The sequence below is a fragment of the Pezoporus wallicus genome, unplaced genomic scaffold (genome assembly GCF_028554395.1).
Source record: "Pezoporus wallicus isolate ANWC-B61680 ecotype Strahan unplaced genomic scaffold, APGP_CSIRO_Pwel_v1 contig_5922, whole genome shotgun sequence".
NCBI classification, from domain to species: Eukaryota; Metazoa; Chordata; class Aves; order Psittaciformes; family Psittacidae; genus Pezoporus; species Pezoporus wallicus.
The window spans coordinates 1,866,140-1,884,298 of NW_026637228.1; the positions used below are offsets into that span (position 1 = coordinate 1,866,140).

The 18,159-nt window shown below is 37.9% G+C and overlaps 1 protein-coding gene and 1 long non-coding RNA gene across 19 annotated transcripts in view; one reads left to right on the forward strand and one right to left on the reverse strand.

Moving 5' to 3' along the window:
• ROBO2 (roundabout guidance receptor 2) overlaps nt 1-18,159 on the reverse strand; it is a 1,076,913-nt gene that overhangs the window by 702,872 nt on the left and 355,882 nt on the right. The gene's annotated exons all lie outside the window — the stretch shown is intronic.
• Nucleotides 6,031-18,159, forward strand: part of LOC130596576 (uncharacterized) — a 55,756-nt gene continuing 43,627 nt past the window's right edge. Inside the window, exon 1 of the long non-coding RNA XR_008971556.1 lies at nt 6,031-6,131. This is a non-coding gene — a long non-coding RNA (uncharacterized LOC130596576). The remainder of the gene's footprint in view (nt 6,132-18,159) is intronic.

Consider the following 18,159-nt stretch of genomic DNA (forward strand, 5'->3'; position numbering starts at 1 on the left):
CCGGAAGGTGTCCCTGCCCATGGCAAGGGGTTGGAACTGGATGCATTTTAAGGTCCCTTCCAACCCAAACGATTCTGTGATTCTATGAAATGCTAGTAGCTAGTGTATTATATTTTTGGTGGCAGAAAAGCAAATAAATTCTTCCAAAATATATTATCCCTGGTTTTGCCCTGTAGGATTAAAGCTGCTGGAAACACATTTCTCCTATAAACACCTCCTCATACCTTTGAAGCTGTTTATGAGGAAGAAGTTATTGTATTAATTATCCTGTCATTCTGAAATTTAATTCATGTAGCAATATGCAGAGTTATGTCCTAAGGGCACATTATATTTTCAGATAAAGATTTTGTATCATTATTTCAAAAAAAGCCCCTTTATTTTTAACAAATTTGCATGCGTTCTTGTCATTTTATCTGATTTGGTTCTTTCATAAAATTAATCCATCATTATGTTACCAGGATAGGTTTTGCAATTGAACACTGCTTTGCTAGGGAATGTGTGCGTATTTTATATCTTCTTGAAAACTGAGTTCAAAGAATAGTGTGAATTCCCTAGAAAGCAAGCTGTAGAAAGATGAAGCCAATTTGGTTTTTTTTGTTAATAAATGTCACAATTTGATCAAAAAATAAAGAGAGAAAAAACCAAGCTATTTAACAGTAATCAATTCCACCAGAAGGGCAAAGAACACATTAAGTTTCACTGATGAGACAAAATACTATGCACTTGCTTTTGCCTGTTTGGATTATATAAACTCTCACAAACCAACTTTATCTACGTCAGTGTATGATATTACAAAATCAGTTTTGATAAAATACGATTCTTATACTAGATGTATAAAGATACTTTTTTGGGGAATGAATGAAGAAAAAGACAGCATTGTTTGGCAGAGATAAAAGACTGCAGGAGGTTCAAGTAGGATTAAACCCAGCCCTAATTCCCTAACACTTTGAGCATTGTGGATAGTTAATATTTGCGTGATACTAGCAATCTGTGAATTTTAATTAAACATGAATGTCTCTGTTAAATGTAGTGGAACTTCATTTGATATTCAACACAATCTTAAACTCTTAATCATCCGGTTAAATGTCTTAAAGTAGTTCAAGGGTTCTCTAAGTTGAGAACAATAGAATTTCATTTCTTACTAAAGTGATACTTTAGTAGTGGGAACAACACACTCAAATAAGGGACAGACTAGAACAATGAAATTCTAATTCAGATAATACAGAGCTGCCTCTTTTGGGGAGGATTCTTGGATTCCTGGTGCCAGCTCATCTATTTCAGCCTTGATAGCTTAGTTCTGATAATTACCTGGACACAGCTTGTTTGTGTAATAGTCATTTCTAAGACATTATTTAAAGCCCTTACCCAAAAGCTTTACTGTTCTCATCAAAGCAGTTTAAGGTCCAAAAGAGGTCACACAGTTCAGTCATCTTTTTGGAAGGCCAAGAAGCAGCATACAGATGACAAGCTGCCTAAAAAGAGGTCTGCCATGGCAAAACGCGGACGAGTTTCACCTAGCAAGGGGCAGTAAGGAACCAAGTGCAGAGTGTGCCTACATTTCTCCCCACGAGACATTACAAAGTAGCTTATGCGCACGGCAGGGAATACCCCTTGCGCTTGTGCCTTCTGGGGTAGGGTAGAAAACACGCTAAAAACCGATGAAATGAATAAAGAGCAGCATCCTTCTAAAAGTCAATGCCGTTCCCTTTCTTCCTCTGTGGTTAAGAGCTGTTTTGTACTTGAGGCTTGACACCTAGGTGAATGATTATGCCTGAGAATAGTAGAGCAGCCTGGCGCCATCAGCTTCAGCTGCATTTTTGGTTGTTGGTTTATCCACAGGAACTATAAGTCTATACGGAAAAAAAAACACCCCAAAACAACTACATGAAGAAAGAAGTTAAGATTCTAAGGCAGCTATGGAGTACTGCATAATGCTTACAGAGCATGTCTGGGGCTACATAACGCTTCAATACTGGCAAAGCTGTGGGCCTGTAGCAAGATGGGTATGGGCATCCTATCCTGTGCTGCATGTAAGAGAACCAGGAAAAATCTTTTTTATCAGCACTATTTCAGTGTAAAACATTAAGTTTGCAGTTAATGCGTTTCTTATTCCTGACAAAGTTAGCCAATAAGCAGACACACACAAATAAAATATAATCCCCAAATCAGGAATATAAATAGCTCGAGAGTGCAAGTTACTGTTTTCATAATCTAAGCCAGGGAAATTCAGTAGCCTTTTTATGTCCATATGGGAGAGAAGAACATACAAGAAAAGGTGAAGAGTAAGGAGAACTTCAGAAGTATCATTTTTGATAGTATGTGCAAGGTTTCTTCAGAAGCCTCTGGAAAACTTCCAACTTAGAGACAGAGAAATTTCAAACTCTTTACTTTCATATAACCGATCTGTGTTCTTGCACATCCCTAGATCTTTAGTCTCCCCACTAACAATTATGGGAAATTGTAAATTACTATTAATTATGAAAGTTATTCTCAGAATATGTTATTGTATACTATTATAATCATTTTTCCAGAACATTAGTGCACAATATTACAATAATTATTCAGCCCCCAGAATAAAAGGAAAAAAAATAAAAGGAACAGACTAATGGCTAATAGTTCATATTGTGTTGGTTCACCTTTTATGTAAAAATGAAGATGCAGCAAAAATAAATACAAAGTTCAAAAATCTTTAATTCAAACTTGTGGTTGATTTCCAATGATATCAATAATTAATAAAATAATTTCAAGAAAAGACCTGTATGAGTGCATCAAGGAAATGCAGCTCAAAGCCATCCTGCGTTAATAAAATATTGAGCTACATAATACCCCTGAACTGAGCAGTGTTTTGTCGGGAAGATAAGTTAATTGGTATTCCAACCTTTCACTTTTAGTGCTGACCTGAGGATAACAGGAAGGACAGTCGTTCTGGAAGTTAAGTGTGTGACGGGATCTTAAAATCTTTATTGTCTCAAACAGTCATCTACATTCTCAGTCAAACAGCCCACAACAGCATCAAACCTGTCTGTGACTGAGGCAGTATCAAGGGCTTCTTTGATTATTTATATTTTTTTTGTTCAATTTGGCTGATGTTTGTTTTGCTGAGACCTGACTGATCTCACTGGAAACTGTTCCATTTATCCAGCTACAACAAAGTTCAAAGACCATACACACACAAGGGGTGGCAATCAGTCAGCGGAGGAGAGTTTCCTGCCCAATCAATACCCCTGGCCCTGTCCACTGCGCACCAACAAGCTGGATAAGCGTCATCTCCCCTTCCCCCGTTCCCCGTTAAAAGTACTTGCAAAATGTCACATACTCTGCACTCCAGAGATGGAAATGTTATCACAGCACAGGTCAGTAAACTATTGATGGGACTAAGCTATGTCTACTGATGTTCCGGGGAAGGTGTGCGACAGTTTGATCTTGCAAGGGGCCTATTTTGTATGCCAAACACGGCTCTCTTCTCTGCGCTGTCTTTTTGGTTCACTTTACAATGCTTCAATGTCAAAGCTTCAGCAAACATGGGATCATTCTGTAAGGATGTCTGCAGCACATGTTTAAAAAACAAGAAAAGAGAAGGGGCTTTTGTATGCTGCAGTGTTCTAAAAAATTAACTTACAGATTGTTTCTCCTTAAAGTGTCAGAGCCTTCATACTGCTATAACTTCATCACGTACAGAAATGATGACTTGCAATGACCAGATAGCCAAGTTTACTAATGTTCTAATTATGTCACTGTGAATTAAATGTACAGTAGCTGAAATTGCTTTGAAAATGCCTGTAGGGTGGCTACTAACATTGAGAGCGATATCAGGTCAGACATTTGGGTCACAGAGCATCAACCTTTCCTAACAAAGTTGGACTTCTTTCATCTGATTTTAGTTTTGTCATAACATAAGGTTTATATCATAGGTTCAATTTGTTTGAGGGAAGAAAACAAAAAACACCAAAACCAGTGACAGCATCTATGTAGTATAGCATTGTCTACTGTATAATTTAATAACAGGTTTTTCCCTTCTCTCCATATGTCTGTTTCATTTTGCACATGTTCAGTGTACAGCTCAACTACGAATAGAAACCGCTTGAAACTGCAGAGAGTTCACCCCACCACTGCAACACAGGACAGGCTTACAAAATCTCACCTCCTCATGGATGGGCCAAAGGCTAGTTAAAATGGAAGTGCATATTCTTGCTCATGTTACTTTGAGAGAGAAAGCAAAAACCATTCTGATGGATTTCTGAGAAACTGGTCAACACTGAATATCTCCTGCACAGTAATGAATAATGCAATACAGAAAGTCATGGGACAGTCTGTATTATGCTCATAGATATTACAAAGCCCATCCACCATATGACACAAAGAATTCTGTTCCTCCCAAACCCCTCTCTTCAGAGCAAAGTGATTTCACTACCCTCTTCAACTAACTTTTCTGCAAATGGTAAAGTCTGCACTTCCAAAAATGTATACTATCTACAGTATAAATATCTTGCTTTTATACATATATGTGTTTGTAAGCACATGTGCATGCATATGCATATACACTTAGTCATAGTGTATGCTAGCATTTTTTACTACATACTTCTGATAAAAGCTATGACAAAAATAACTTTATTACTTTATTTCCACTGATTAATAAAATTTGGCCTCTGAGGCACATTCACCTGTGCTGGCATCAAATTGATCAGGCAACCCAAAAAGAGATTTCTGGGGCAAGGATTTCACTCTGTGTAAACCACATATGGCTATAGTTACTAGATCTGCTAATGAAAAGCGAGAAGCAGATGGTATTCTCCAGACAGATGCAAGCGAGCTATGCCTCCTCAGCTAATAGAACATACGCCAACTTGAAAACTAGAAGTCCTGTGAAAATATAAGTGCAATCCTGAGCTTGAAATAATAAGCCTTCAGGATATTCAAAATATATTCATTTTGGCTGCGCCAGAATTGCCACACAGCTTTTCTCCTGCTGCTTCATCTGTGGCTAGAACTGAGGTTGGGTCTACTTGCAGCCACCCATATGGTTATAGATGGCAAAACTGTTCAGCTACATCCATGACAGCAAACCAAACAGGCCAGCACTAGGATGTGATGATACACACTGCTAGCACTCTCTTGACACATGTTTGGATTGCAAAAACTAGTTTGATCCAGAAAATGCTCAGGAATACTTTGGGGAACTATCATGGATCAAGCACTGCTCTCAGCAGGTAGAAGGGACCAAGCCACTGTTTTGTGAGGAAGGGGACAAGAGAGGAAGGAAGAGAAATTAACTATATGGAAAAAGCTGTGCTATGTCTTTTATCTGCAGGGCCAGATGACAGGATTTTCTTCATCTACTTGCTACAATAGACATAGCCTCTGAGGTCTACCTCCAGACTCTGACAAAGCACTTCCAGTGAAAGTATGAGGAATGTGAAGATTCAGCAGCACAACAATCTGCTTCCTTATAAATATATTTGAAACAGTTAATCAAATGAGTACTCATATAACTGTGCCAAAGGAAATAAATAAGAAGCGTATACAGGAGAAAGTGACAGGGTCTAACCATTATTTTCCTTCTGGATCCCAAATGTACCTTATTTTGAGTCTCTGATTTTGAAACTGACACATCTCAACTACTATCCTGTATAAGGAGAGGCTTATAAAATGACCCACTGAAAAAGAAACAGTTGAGTTGGTTTATTGACTTTGAACAGATGGTTAAAAGGTACATCATGAAAACATTTAAATGCTCAAAAGGATATTGATTAAATGTAAACCAGATACTTTTGAAGTGTTCAGATAGCTCAGGCTGATTTTTAGGGAACACAGAGAAAATAAACTCAATCAGAATATGTATCTCATGGAAAGAGTGGGAAACATTAAACTCAATTCAAGTAGAAGCAGGCAGAAATATCTTCCATGATATGGGAAATTTGCTGACTCTATGGAATTTAATAATAGCAAATGTGCCTACTGCCAGATTCCACCGCCTGAAACCTAGTGCTTTAATCCAGAACATAAATTCTTCTGCATGTTCAGTCAAATGGCAATGTTAAGAAGCCTAAGCAGTGTGAAAAATATTGTACAAATGTACTTTTGCAAAGAAAAGCTGAAGAATTACATTGGAAAGCAGAAAAGTGGCCTTTTCTGTGAGTCAAAATGGTTTTTTACAACTATGTTCTTTCTGTTCTGAAACTTTCCCCCTCCCATCTACTTCACTGGACTGTCTAAATCTCTTCTTCTATGTGAATGTCTCGTTTATGTGATTGACTTACATTTGGGAATAGGTATGTGTCTTTCTCTCAGAGAAACTGCAAATTCTCTCTTGAATTTTACTATATCTGTTTACTATTTAGTTCCATTTATTAAAAAAATAGAGAGCATGTTACCAAAATAATTCTAAGAAGATCAAAGAGAGTTTTGTTCAGATACTCTGACTCATATAGGGTGCACATCACCTTGGGATGAAGAGGGAGTTAAATGAACTTTACAAAGGAACACAAACCCAAACTAAACAAAACCCCACAGAAAACCCAAACTCACCAAATATATTATAAATCTCCTGGGGGAAAGAAGGAGGGAAGGGTGGAAACTTACAGTTTCTGTATTCATTCCTGGACCTCAAATAATCTGAAGACTGTTTCAAAACTAATTATGCTGAATTTGCATCTTTGAACCATCTACTCTACAACAACTGTAGGCTGCTATATACATAGGGGAACCCCTATGAAAAACAAGGTAATTTATCATGCTGTCTTTAAGCTATAGGTTTTATATGTTTTCTTAACTGCAAAGTAGAACTAGAAATGGGTTTACTTGCACAGGTAAATTCTTGCAAGAAAGGGCCTTGGAGGCAGAGAGGGAAAGAATCACAACAACAAACAGTTAACAGCTCTTTAATCAATACGCTAAAAGGAGTTCTGAACTTGCCGTAATTGTCCATCAGTTGGTACAATGTAATTATGATTACTAAGAAGATTTCACTAGCATATCTTGTTTTCATCTAAGCGGTGCAAATCTGCATCTTGCATGGGGATCACCTCAAAATAATTTCAGTGACTATTTCGTATTGTACTGTTCTGTGCTTCTTGTTTCACACCAGTCCTGCACTGGGCTGCAAAAACCAGGATGCAATTTATACACTTGCCATCTGTGCAGGGTATGACTATCATAAAAAATGCACAAGCACCTTCTGGGGTGAGATTTCTTGGTGGCTATTATATAAGAGATACATATTTAAACGCACATTTTAATCTATATGGGTCTAATCCAGAACTTCTGAAAGTCAGTCACAGAGTAACCATGTATTTTGCCAGGCCCTTGTGTTTAGTTAACTTTGCCCAGTCCAGTGATTTTGAGACTCTATTCCCAGTCAGAGCCTTCTGCTCCCTCCTTGCCTTCCATCAGTAATTATTAGGGCAAAGTGTTTAAGAAAAAAGGAAAGAAAAAAGGAAAACTATGCAGAAGAAACCCCTCTACAAATATACATCCTCCTGCCAATGCCACCAGCGCCACCACCAAAAAACCCCACAACTCTCGTCATCCTAATAAGCTACAGAATGTAAATACACATTAGCATTGATTACATGAATATTGAATATGTTGCACTTCAAGGTGGAAGGGAGAAGTAATTGTGCTGAGTACCTGGTCTTCTCCCATTTACTGTTTATTGTAATGTGGAGCTAACCAGAAATAAAATTTAAATATAAGAAATAATAATTAAAACAGAAAAAAAAAAGACAAAAAAAAAACCCCACCAAAATCCTGAGAATTTCAATATATCATAGGCTCAAGATTTGCCTTTTTTGTTGGAGTGAATATAAAGGGATGTGGTGAGGCAGTACCTTGCACAACCTCCCCCAAAATGACCCTACACTAAGGTATTTGCTGTCAGCCAGTGCATTACTGGGTAACTATGGTGGGACTGGACCGGTCAGTCAAGAAAATAACAACTTTGCTACAGCAAAATGTAAAACTGAAAAAGGAAGGCATCTATCTGTTTCCACAAGTCCCATGGTGATGAGTTGGGCCCTAATTAACAGTAGCTTTCTAAAGTGAGAGATAATTGCCGGCACACATAATGTACATTTCAATAGCTAAAATGAGCTATAACTAATATTCACTTTGAAGTTTGCCTGACAGAGGGCTCAGACTACAAAAAGTTGAAGTAGTACCTTGAATATAGCTGATAAATGAGATTCTTTTTCAGTCCTCTAGTTTCAATCAGTATTTAAGCACTATCACTCTTAATGCTTCAGGTCTGGAGCTTTGTCTCTTAAAGTCAGAGATTTATGGCAAGTGAGAAATGTCCATACTAAAAAGGCAAAAGGAGATTCAGATTATATCCTTTTCTGACCATTATAATTAATAGCTGGATCTTCAGTTGTAACTAATTGAACGGAGGTCAGTGTGTTGCCATGGTAATGTCCTAGCCAAGCAATTTTACCCATTTTCCAGTCTACTGCCCCTTTGCATAACTGCAAGTTATAAAATGTTTTAATTGCAAGATTTGCAAATGATGCAACATCTGGGCTACAGCTTTACATATAAAGGAAGAAGATTAATGGGATTATTAACATATCTGTGCAAACCTTTCGAGTGCTGAAGATAATTACTGAACACCAGCATTTTCACTGATCATCTGTGTGATGTGTTGGAAATCTGTACAAATCAGGAAGAAAATTGCAGATGTGTATTTATCTTCCTCTATGCCACTAGTAATTAGAAGAAGTGTCATTCTACAGCAGCCTTGGAATAACAGAGAAATACCTTTAGTCACTTCACCAAACCAACAATGTAACATTTTTACATATTGTTTCATTTGATGAGGTTAAAAACCAAGTCATTTTAGTGAACTCTTACAATTTTGGTTAGTGATTTTGACCTCATTATTCCAAAACCAGACACCAAAAAATAGCCAGAAACCAAGACATTCTCTTGTGTATGTATAAACATATTTTTAAAATATAATTTACTTCTTACTAATCAAATTATTTCCTGAAAAAGTCACCAACATACAAGTGGGATTCTAAGATTACTCAAGAATCCTACGTTAGTTGCATGAGAATAATAACATTATCTACAGAAAAAAAAATATTATATACAAATCTAGAAGCAAAACCCAAAAATCTCTATACACAAATAGAAATAGTAACAATGAAGTTAAAGTATTTATATCCTGATGGACTGATAAAAGGATATGTTTGCACTGTGGTTGATCTTCAGTATGGCAAAAGAACCAAGACCTCCCTTGTTAGGATAGCTACAGATTCTGTTCCTCTGCAAAAGAGGCATGAAAGTGATTCTCCTTTCCTCAGAACGCAACAGAGTGGTCATGCAAAGGGTACAGATTACTACCAAAAATATCTCAAAGACAGTGGCAATTAGACGCCTCATTACCCAGCTTTCCCCACATGTCTTCATCTACTGAAGGACTCTGGGCAAAATTTTCAACAGAAACCACATGATTTAGGAATCCGATTTCCATTATTAGAAATGGCTTAGATAATGAAGTCATTTCATTTTAGCTTCCTAAATAACTATTCAACAGTCAATTTAAGAAAGTATAAAATTCAAGGCTTAGTTCTACAGCAGTTTCAATTTCTGGGTACTGTTAACTCAGATCTAGATAAGGCATAGCTGGAGAACCTTGCTGGCATGCAGAATTTATTGTCTGTAGTCGATTTTTAATTGGACTTACCATATACATTGGAAACATTTTTTTCCACGCTTACTGGCACTAAAACTCTGGGGCTATGAACAATACTTCTACCCAGTTTGAACTTTAGGACTTTTAAAATATTTTCCTCCCATATGACTTCACATAAGTGTCTTCTAATACCAACTCATAATAACTAAAAAATAGAATCACTTTTGAAAAGTTTGAGGTGGCCTCAGATTTACTAAGTTATCATGAACTTCTCTTGGTACAACATCTTTGTGAGGGACATATAATCACTCTGGTCCCCAGATCTGGAAAACTGTCTTCCCTTTCACCCTCCTGACTAGACAACTCTTAAATAACATTTTCTTCCAGGTTTTTCAAAAGAAATAATAACTTCTGAACCCTACAGAATAATAAAACCATTTTAAGCTTCCTGAAATGCCCACTCGAAATGATCCCACTAATGTAGCTCTTAGTCAAAATATTTGAAGATTTCCCTGATTTCAACATGTAGTTGGTTGACCCTGGCTGGACACCAGATGCCCACCAAATCTGTTCTATCACTCCTCTCCTCAGCTGGACAGGGGTGAGAAAATTTGACAAAAGTCTTGTGGGCTGAGATAAGGAAAGGGAGAGATCACGCACCAGTTACCATCATGGGCAGAATGGACTGAACTTGGGGAAATCGGTTATTTATTACCGATTAAATCAGAATAGGATGATGAGAAAATTAAATCAGATCTTAAAAAAAGTTTCCCCCAACCCCTACCTTCTTCCCAAGCTCAACTTTACTCCCAATTTTCTCTACCTCCTCCGCCCTGTGCCACAGAGGGATGGGGAATGGAGGTCAGTTCATCACATGCTGTCTCTGCTGCTCCTCCCTCCTCAGGGCAGGACTCCTCGCACTCTTCCCCTGCTCCAGTGTGGGATCCTTCCCACAGAGGATAGACCTCCATGGACTTCTCCAATGACGGAAGAAACCTGTGTCTGAGTGGCCTTCACATAATCTGTCTCTTTTTTTTAAGCTAATTTTTTTTTCTCTCCCCAATTAATAGTGCAACTCAACACAAAGTCTAAACGCTGCTCCTGCCAGTACATTATAAGCATTATTTATCATGTATATCTAGAGACGTTAAGTGTTCTTAATTCTCAAAAAAAAAAAAAAAGTGTGGTGTCTGCCCCAAAACCCACAAAATACACTTTGAATATCATCAGATAAGACACAAACTCTTCTACCTCAGAAAGCCAGCCAGGATACGTCCCAGCAGATGGGATACATATGGCAGAGAAAAAAAAAATAACCAAAAGCCAAAACAACCCCAACAACAAAAGAAACCAAACTCCAAGGCATGTTTTTTTCACACTGTGCATCTCTGAGGGTGGTACACGGATGTATTGCTTCTTACACAAAACCCAAAACAGCATACAGACCGTAATTATCTCTATGATTTACTATTTTGCTAGACTTTTAAATCAGAAAGTAGAAGCCTACTCAGAACGCAACCATCCATATCCCATGCTGATATGTCCATAGTAAAAATAGAATCTTCTCACTGGGAAAACAATAGATTGAGTGCCTTCTACCTACCTCTACTTCAAGGTGAGGATTTGGGCAGGTTCTCTATTCTGTTAATTATCAAGTCGGAAATCATTATGGCATCAAATAAACGGCTTATAACCAACAGGGCTCTAAAAATAAACTAAAAATATAAGAAAGGGTGGGAAACTACAGAAATAGGATAAAAATCTGCAGGTTACAGAATACAGTCTTACATTCCTTTATTTTAAGTTTCTATTGCTTATTGAGACATCTGGCAACCTTGCTTGTGGTATCTGAACCTTGGTATCTAGTAACTGAAACAAAAAATAAAAAGAAGCTCTAGAAGAAGTGCAGCTTAAATAACTTTATCCAATAGTTCCCACATGCAAAACTCTCTTTTCTCACCAAAAATAAAGTTTGCTTGTTATATTTACTTGAATGCAGTGTAGGTTGTTTTACCAGTTTCAATTAACTTTAAGAACTAATATGGTGCTTTGGGACTTGGGGAGTTGTGAAAAGTATGGATAAATGATACTGATGGTATTTAAATGGCAGTTAAGTACTCAAGATTTTGGGTTTCTCATACTACTTCTTAAAATCTTCTAAAATTATATAACACAAATGAATCTTGATCTTATTCTCCCAGGATACTTTAAATAAGATTATCTTTCATAGATTATTTTGTGTGTGTGTGTGTGTTCTCTTAAAATGCTTTTGTACAGAAATGATAAAAAAAAGAGAGAATGATTAATAAAATATCACTATTTTCTCACTGGCATTTCTGACATTGTCAAACATGTCTTTTGGGGGTTGGCTGGGGTTTTTTTGCATAATAGATTGACTCACACTTCAAGTGTGAAGCAACACTTGAAATTACCCATGCACATACTGATACATGTCCATATGTTTTTCCATAATTTCTCAAACAATAAGCCAGAGGTAAAACAATTGTAGTCTAGGAAACCTTCTAGAGTAACTCTTACATGCGTATATTATAACAAATGTTTGTTCCACATCATTTAAGATCACTAGATAATAAGCAGCATACAAAGAATATCTCCAAAACCATACTTTTATTAGCATACTGTAACAAAAAAAAAAAAAAGTGAAAAAAGAAAGCATGAAGTGTAGTCAACAGATGCAAGAATGTTAATTTACTCCCTGTGCAATTCTGGCTTTGGAACTTTTCTGATGTATTAAGACTTGCTGGTTATGTATTTCACACTACTTAACATCAATTGAAAGTGACAGGATAAAGAAATCCAACAGCAAAAAAAGAAAAGGATAAAAATATCTACCCCATCACCTACTACAGCAACTTCAGTGGAGCAATAGATGTAGACTGGCTTCAGACTCAAATAGGAATGGAAAATAATCTTGTCTATTTATATTTATGTAATACCATGCTTGCCAGGTATCTAACAGGCGAGGTGTGATATTTAATGATTTAGCAGTAAACATATCAAAAAGTCTATTCTAACATTCATTTAGCAAAAGAACAGCTGGCAGTACAACATCATGAAATATATACTCCAAACACATTTTATTTTGAAGCAGGCTATATTCAGACAACAGAAGCAAACCAAGATTAAAATTAAATAGTAAATTAAAAGTTGAGAACATGGTCCATATATCAGTGCCTTGAGTATTAATTGGGAAAAATCATTTACTCCTAAGAGGTCCCACAACAGATTAGAATGCTTCTTTAGCCCCATTTCTCATCCCGGTTTTCTGGACTAGCATTTGCTAATTAAAGTTCACAGTTCAACAGCTTGGCTGCTTTGCCACGAGGCCAGGAGCACTGTTTTTAACAGGCACTGCAAGGAAACCCATCAGCAAGCACCTTGAGGCATAAGCTTCCACTCAAGGCAGGCTGGAGGAAAGCCACTCTCTGGCCAAACATTGGTTTGAAGGCAGCAGGGCTGCCCCAACCCCACTGTCTCAGCCTCCCCCTTCTCCCATCCAGTGTCTGCAGCAGGCCCAGCACCACTCTCCTTAGGGCATGGAGACAAGGGGGAGGTGACCCTTCAGTATGTTTTTAACTACTCCTGCAGCCTTTGATGTACTACCTTAATTAAGCTTCTGGTCGTACCATACCCCCTTCTAATGACTTCATTCTCTAGGACACTCATCCCAGAACATTCAGATTTCACCTGTGGTGGCATATAAATCTCAGTGTGTGCTTCTTATTCTGCATAATTGTATCCTGTATAGGAGAACAGGTGCTGCAGTGATCCTTTCATAAAATGGGAGTCACTGCAAAGTAGGAAAAGTATCCAGCGGTATTTTGAGGGTAGTGTAGGTTAGATCAGAAATAGCAGGGACTTGAGGTGAGAAGGAATTGCAATGTTAGAAGAATAGGAATGGAAATAGGAAAAAAAAAATCTTTATCTGAAAAGACTAAGGAAAGAATGATGATCCAGGAGAATTTTTTGTTTCTTCCAGCAGTTTGTCCATTTCTGTGCTGTTATTTCCCAAGGAAAGAACCAGCTACCATCAAAGATACAGGCAAAAGGATTCATATCTAGAAGCTGAAGTAATTTCCTACAGTTCTCACGTATGGGAATCTGCTCTGGTGTGCAGTTGTGAATCTTAACTGACACCAAAAAAAGAAAGGGAGATAATAAAATACACGTAAGACTTTTGTAGTCACACCAGGATGGGCAGCAGCAGCAATATCCTCCTAACCGCTGACTGGTAAGAAAGAGAACTAGGAAATCTTTCTGAAAAATGTTAGCCCTTTATATTTAAGACTGACTATATCTCATCTGAATGGTCATTTACTGGAAAACTGTCAGCCTTGATTCAAGATTTTCCAGAAGCTTACTGAGACTAAGTCATGTAGAATACAACCATTTGAGCATTAAGAAAAAAAAGAGAATACAAAGGGAACTGGAAAACAGATGTCCTACCTCTCAGTAAGGCCACTTACTTGAAGTATTTTGCAGAAGAATATGTAAGAGCAAAGTACAGATTTTAAATACCAGAATATTTAGTGTTTTTTTTGCATTCTGCTTCTGTGTATTATAAGACTACAGTGAGTGTTATTCTTATACTCTGATACTGATCTACACATAATAGTCACTTTCTCATAGAAAACAATAAAACACAGTCAACTAAACAGATGAAGGTGATACAGATCTCACTGTTACTGTTAAGAAAAACCTTGTGAGCTCTAACTTTGACCACAAAATACTGCATTTCCATGGCCTACACTGTAGACATGCAAAATATAAACCCCTAAAAAAGCACGGGATTTCTATTATGGGGAAAACTGCTGTTTTTATAACCCTTCAGGAGGAATCAGGGAAGTCATGAAAAGTCTGTCCTGGATTTCCAGAGACCCACCGACTTCCCCTTCCCTCTTCTCCCCCCCACCATTTACAAAGTCTAGTAATTTCCTACATTTTGAGCTTGGGACTTAAAATTGTCATTTATCAATTTGATTTTTCACCAAAGTGGTACAAGATGGACTATATCCATGCCTGCATTGCCATGCCTGCTTCAGTCTCCCAAAACTGGTTTTATTTTGGCTAAGATGGCAGACCTACAACAGAACCATAAAGCATGTGTGTTTGGTCTAGGACAATGCTGATCTAATTTTTCACTGGGTGTATCAGTACCTGCATGCTCATATGCTCATATTTGTATGTATGCCAAGTAAAGGTTCTTCTCTATACAACTAGTTCCTTAGGTATGTAAAGGGAGTATTTTAGGATGTTACACTGTCTAGCACTTAACAAGTGGTGTACAGACACATCTATAACATCAGAGTAACAATTGCCTCACTGGGTCTATGCCCAGTGTTTCCCACAACAGCTGATATGGATGATATAGAGGAAACTGTTATCCATTATCACAGAATGCTTTTCTGTACATAGTAGTCTATACTTTTTTAAAAATCAATGGAGGCATTTAAAAGGGGGCAAGTAAATTGACCTTGTGCTTCTGGAAGTGCCTATTTACCACTGCTGACTAGAAGTGAACTTCACGTAACTAGCTCAGACGTAGGCATCCAGGTTGTAGACTTGTAGATGCAGGTAAGAGGAATCCCACCCAAGTCACTTAGATATAGCCAGCTTTACCATTTCTACTCCACAGTGTATATTAAAGTTTGGTCATGCTCCTTTCCCTAAAGGTACAGTGCAAAATTAGTTTGTTTTAAATCCCTAGTGAGACTCTGGTTACTCCAGTAATTAAAGTTCACATTACAATCTCACAAATGATAATGAACTTTGAAGGCAGAAGAAAATGAAGCAATATTGGGAATGACATAATCAAACTGCTTATAAAATTTATTACACTGAAAAATAAAAACTAGGCTATAGTGTGGCATCAGAGCTTCAAGAAATGGAAACATCACATACTATGTTTTGTGGAGGAGAAGAAAGCTGTGTTTTTAATTCTCATACCATGCAGCCCTGAACAAGCAGCACACAGAAATATGTTCTTAACATAATGACTGCAGCTGGACAGCGCAGTGCAGTACTCCCCCACAACAGATAATGTCTTTGTTATTGCAAAATATCTAGGGTAGGAGCTCTTATTAAATAATGTCTAGCATGGGGTTTCTTTTTTTTTTCTGTTTTGCGTATTGGTTTAGGGTTTTTTATTAATGATTATTCAGAAGCATTATTGGAGAGTCAGCAATATTGCCAGATGGAAGATCACTAGGGTTACCTTTACTTGAAGGTATTCTGCACTCAAGTGCAGTAATGTATTATACTTCGTATCTGCAAAGAAAATATTCTTAAAGCATCCTCTTCAGTTAGTGTTTCTTCAGTCCTCTTTTGAATAAGAACTCATTCTTGAAAGGGGTCTTAGTGCCTTTCATTGGATGCAATTATGTTTTATATCAGATCAGCTTCCTCTTCTCTTTCTCAAACACAATTTCTAGCTACTGTAACTTGACAGTTCATCTACAAACTTCTCCTCCTGCACGGTTTAAAATATTTCTATTTTAATATATTTTAAATTCCATTAAGAGATCCATTTAAGATGGTAGTGATTGTGGTTTTCCTCTTCATCTTCTATTATTTAAAGAGTGTACTGTGAGAGAAAATACTTCTCTCAAGTTCTTTTCTGGCTCCTGGCTTACAGGCTGAGAATTTAGTTACACCCAGGCTTCAAAAAATGCTTCTCTCCAAATTAAGAGCTCGGATCTGACTCTTAACACTCTATTATAGTTCAGCAGATTTACTGTTTTCACACCTGGAGACAACTGATGGGATAACTGTCTCCATGGCAAAAAGCTCCATTAGCTCCGTAAACTACAATGAAAGTTTACTAAGCAGATTTAGGATCACCAAGCAGAATTAGCTTCCAAACTGAAATTAAGTGAACTTAAAAACCTCACAGCTTTGCTTGCCTTAGAAAACAGATACTGCGACTTGCATGATAAGGCTGATGAACAGCTAGCACTGACTTTAATGGAAAAGAACAGAGGAAATGTGCTGTTAGCCAAAGGAAAAGTGAACTGTGTCATATGTAGGTTTTAATATTTAATGAATCTATATGGCTGCAATCCATTATGTGACAATTTAATTATATGACAAAAAAGTTTGATAAATAATATTGTGGTAGGACATCTAATTCATTATTTAACAAAAAAATCAATACTTTCATAAATCATATTTCTACACACACACGTATTCACACACACGCAAGGTTTTTCGAGTAGGCAAAAATCCAGACTCCACAGGCCATTTATTTTCTAGTCAGGACAAGTTCCAGTTGAAGTTTAATCAGGCCTAGATGGGAATAAATTCAGATCAGAAATGGTTGTTGTTAGGTGTTTTTCCTCTGATAGCTTCCTGAAACTGTTGTACAACTAGAAGGACTATCTATTGTGTTTAACAGACAAAGATGAAATGCCAAATTTCACTATTCTTACTCACACAAATCTGCTATTTGAGTCAGCGGGATCACTGGGGCAAGGAGAAATGCAAGCAAACAAATGTTTCCAAGGATCACCTGCTACAAGCTCAGGAGTGTTACATCCCATCCAGAAGGAAGTGCAGCAGGAGGGCCAGGAGACCTCCTTGGATGGATAAGGAGCTCCTGAGGAAAATTCAAATGAAAAAAGAGGCTTATAATAAGTGGAAGCAAGGACAGGTGGCATGGGAAGAATACAGGGATGATGTCCGGGAAGCTAGGGACCAGGTTAGGAAAGCTAACGCCCAGTTAGAATTAAACTTAGCTAGAGGTAACAGACTAGGGAGAATGTAGGCGCACTCAGGAAGCTCTCAGGAGAACTGGCTACACAGGATTTGGAGAAGGCTGAGGTTCTGAATGATTTCTTTGCCTCAGTCTTCACTGGCAAAGGCTCTGACCACACCACCCAAGTCTTGGAAGGCAGATGCAGGGACTGTGAGAATGAAGACCTTGCGCCCACTGTAGGAGAGGATCTGGTTCGAGACCAACTTAAAAATCTGAACGTGCACAAGTCCATGGGTCCTGATGAGATCCATCCACGGGTCCTGAAGGAGCTGGCAAATGAAGTTGCGAAGCCACTGGCCATCATATTTGAAAAATCATGGCACTCAGGTGAAGTTCCTGACAACTGGAAAAAGGGAAATATAACCCCCATTTTCAAGAAGGGGAAAATGGATGACCTGGGGAATTACAGACCAGTCAGTCTCACCTCTGTGCCTGGCAAAATCTTGGAGCAGATTCTCCTGGAAGGCATGCTAAGGCACATGAAAAACAACTAGGTGCTGGATGACAGCCAGCATGGCTTCACTAAGGGAAAATCCTGCCTGACCAATTTGGTGGCCTTCTATGGTGGGGCTACAGAAATGATGGACAGGGGTAGAGCAGTCAATGTCATCTACCTGTACCTTGCTACTACGCACGCAAAGTGTAAAGCGTTTGACACTGTCCCACACGACATCCTTGTCTCTAAATTGGAGAGACATCAATTTGATGGATGGACCACTTGGTGGATAAAGAACTGGCTGGATGGCTGCACACA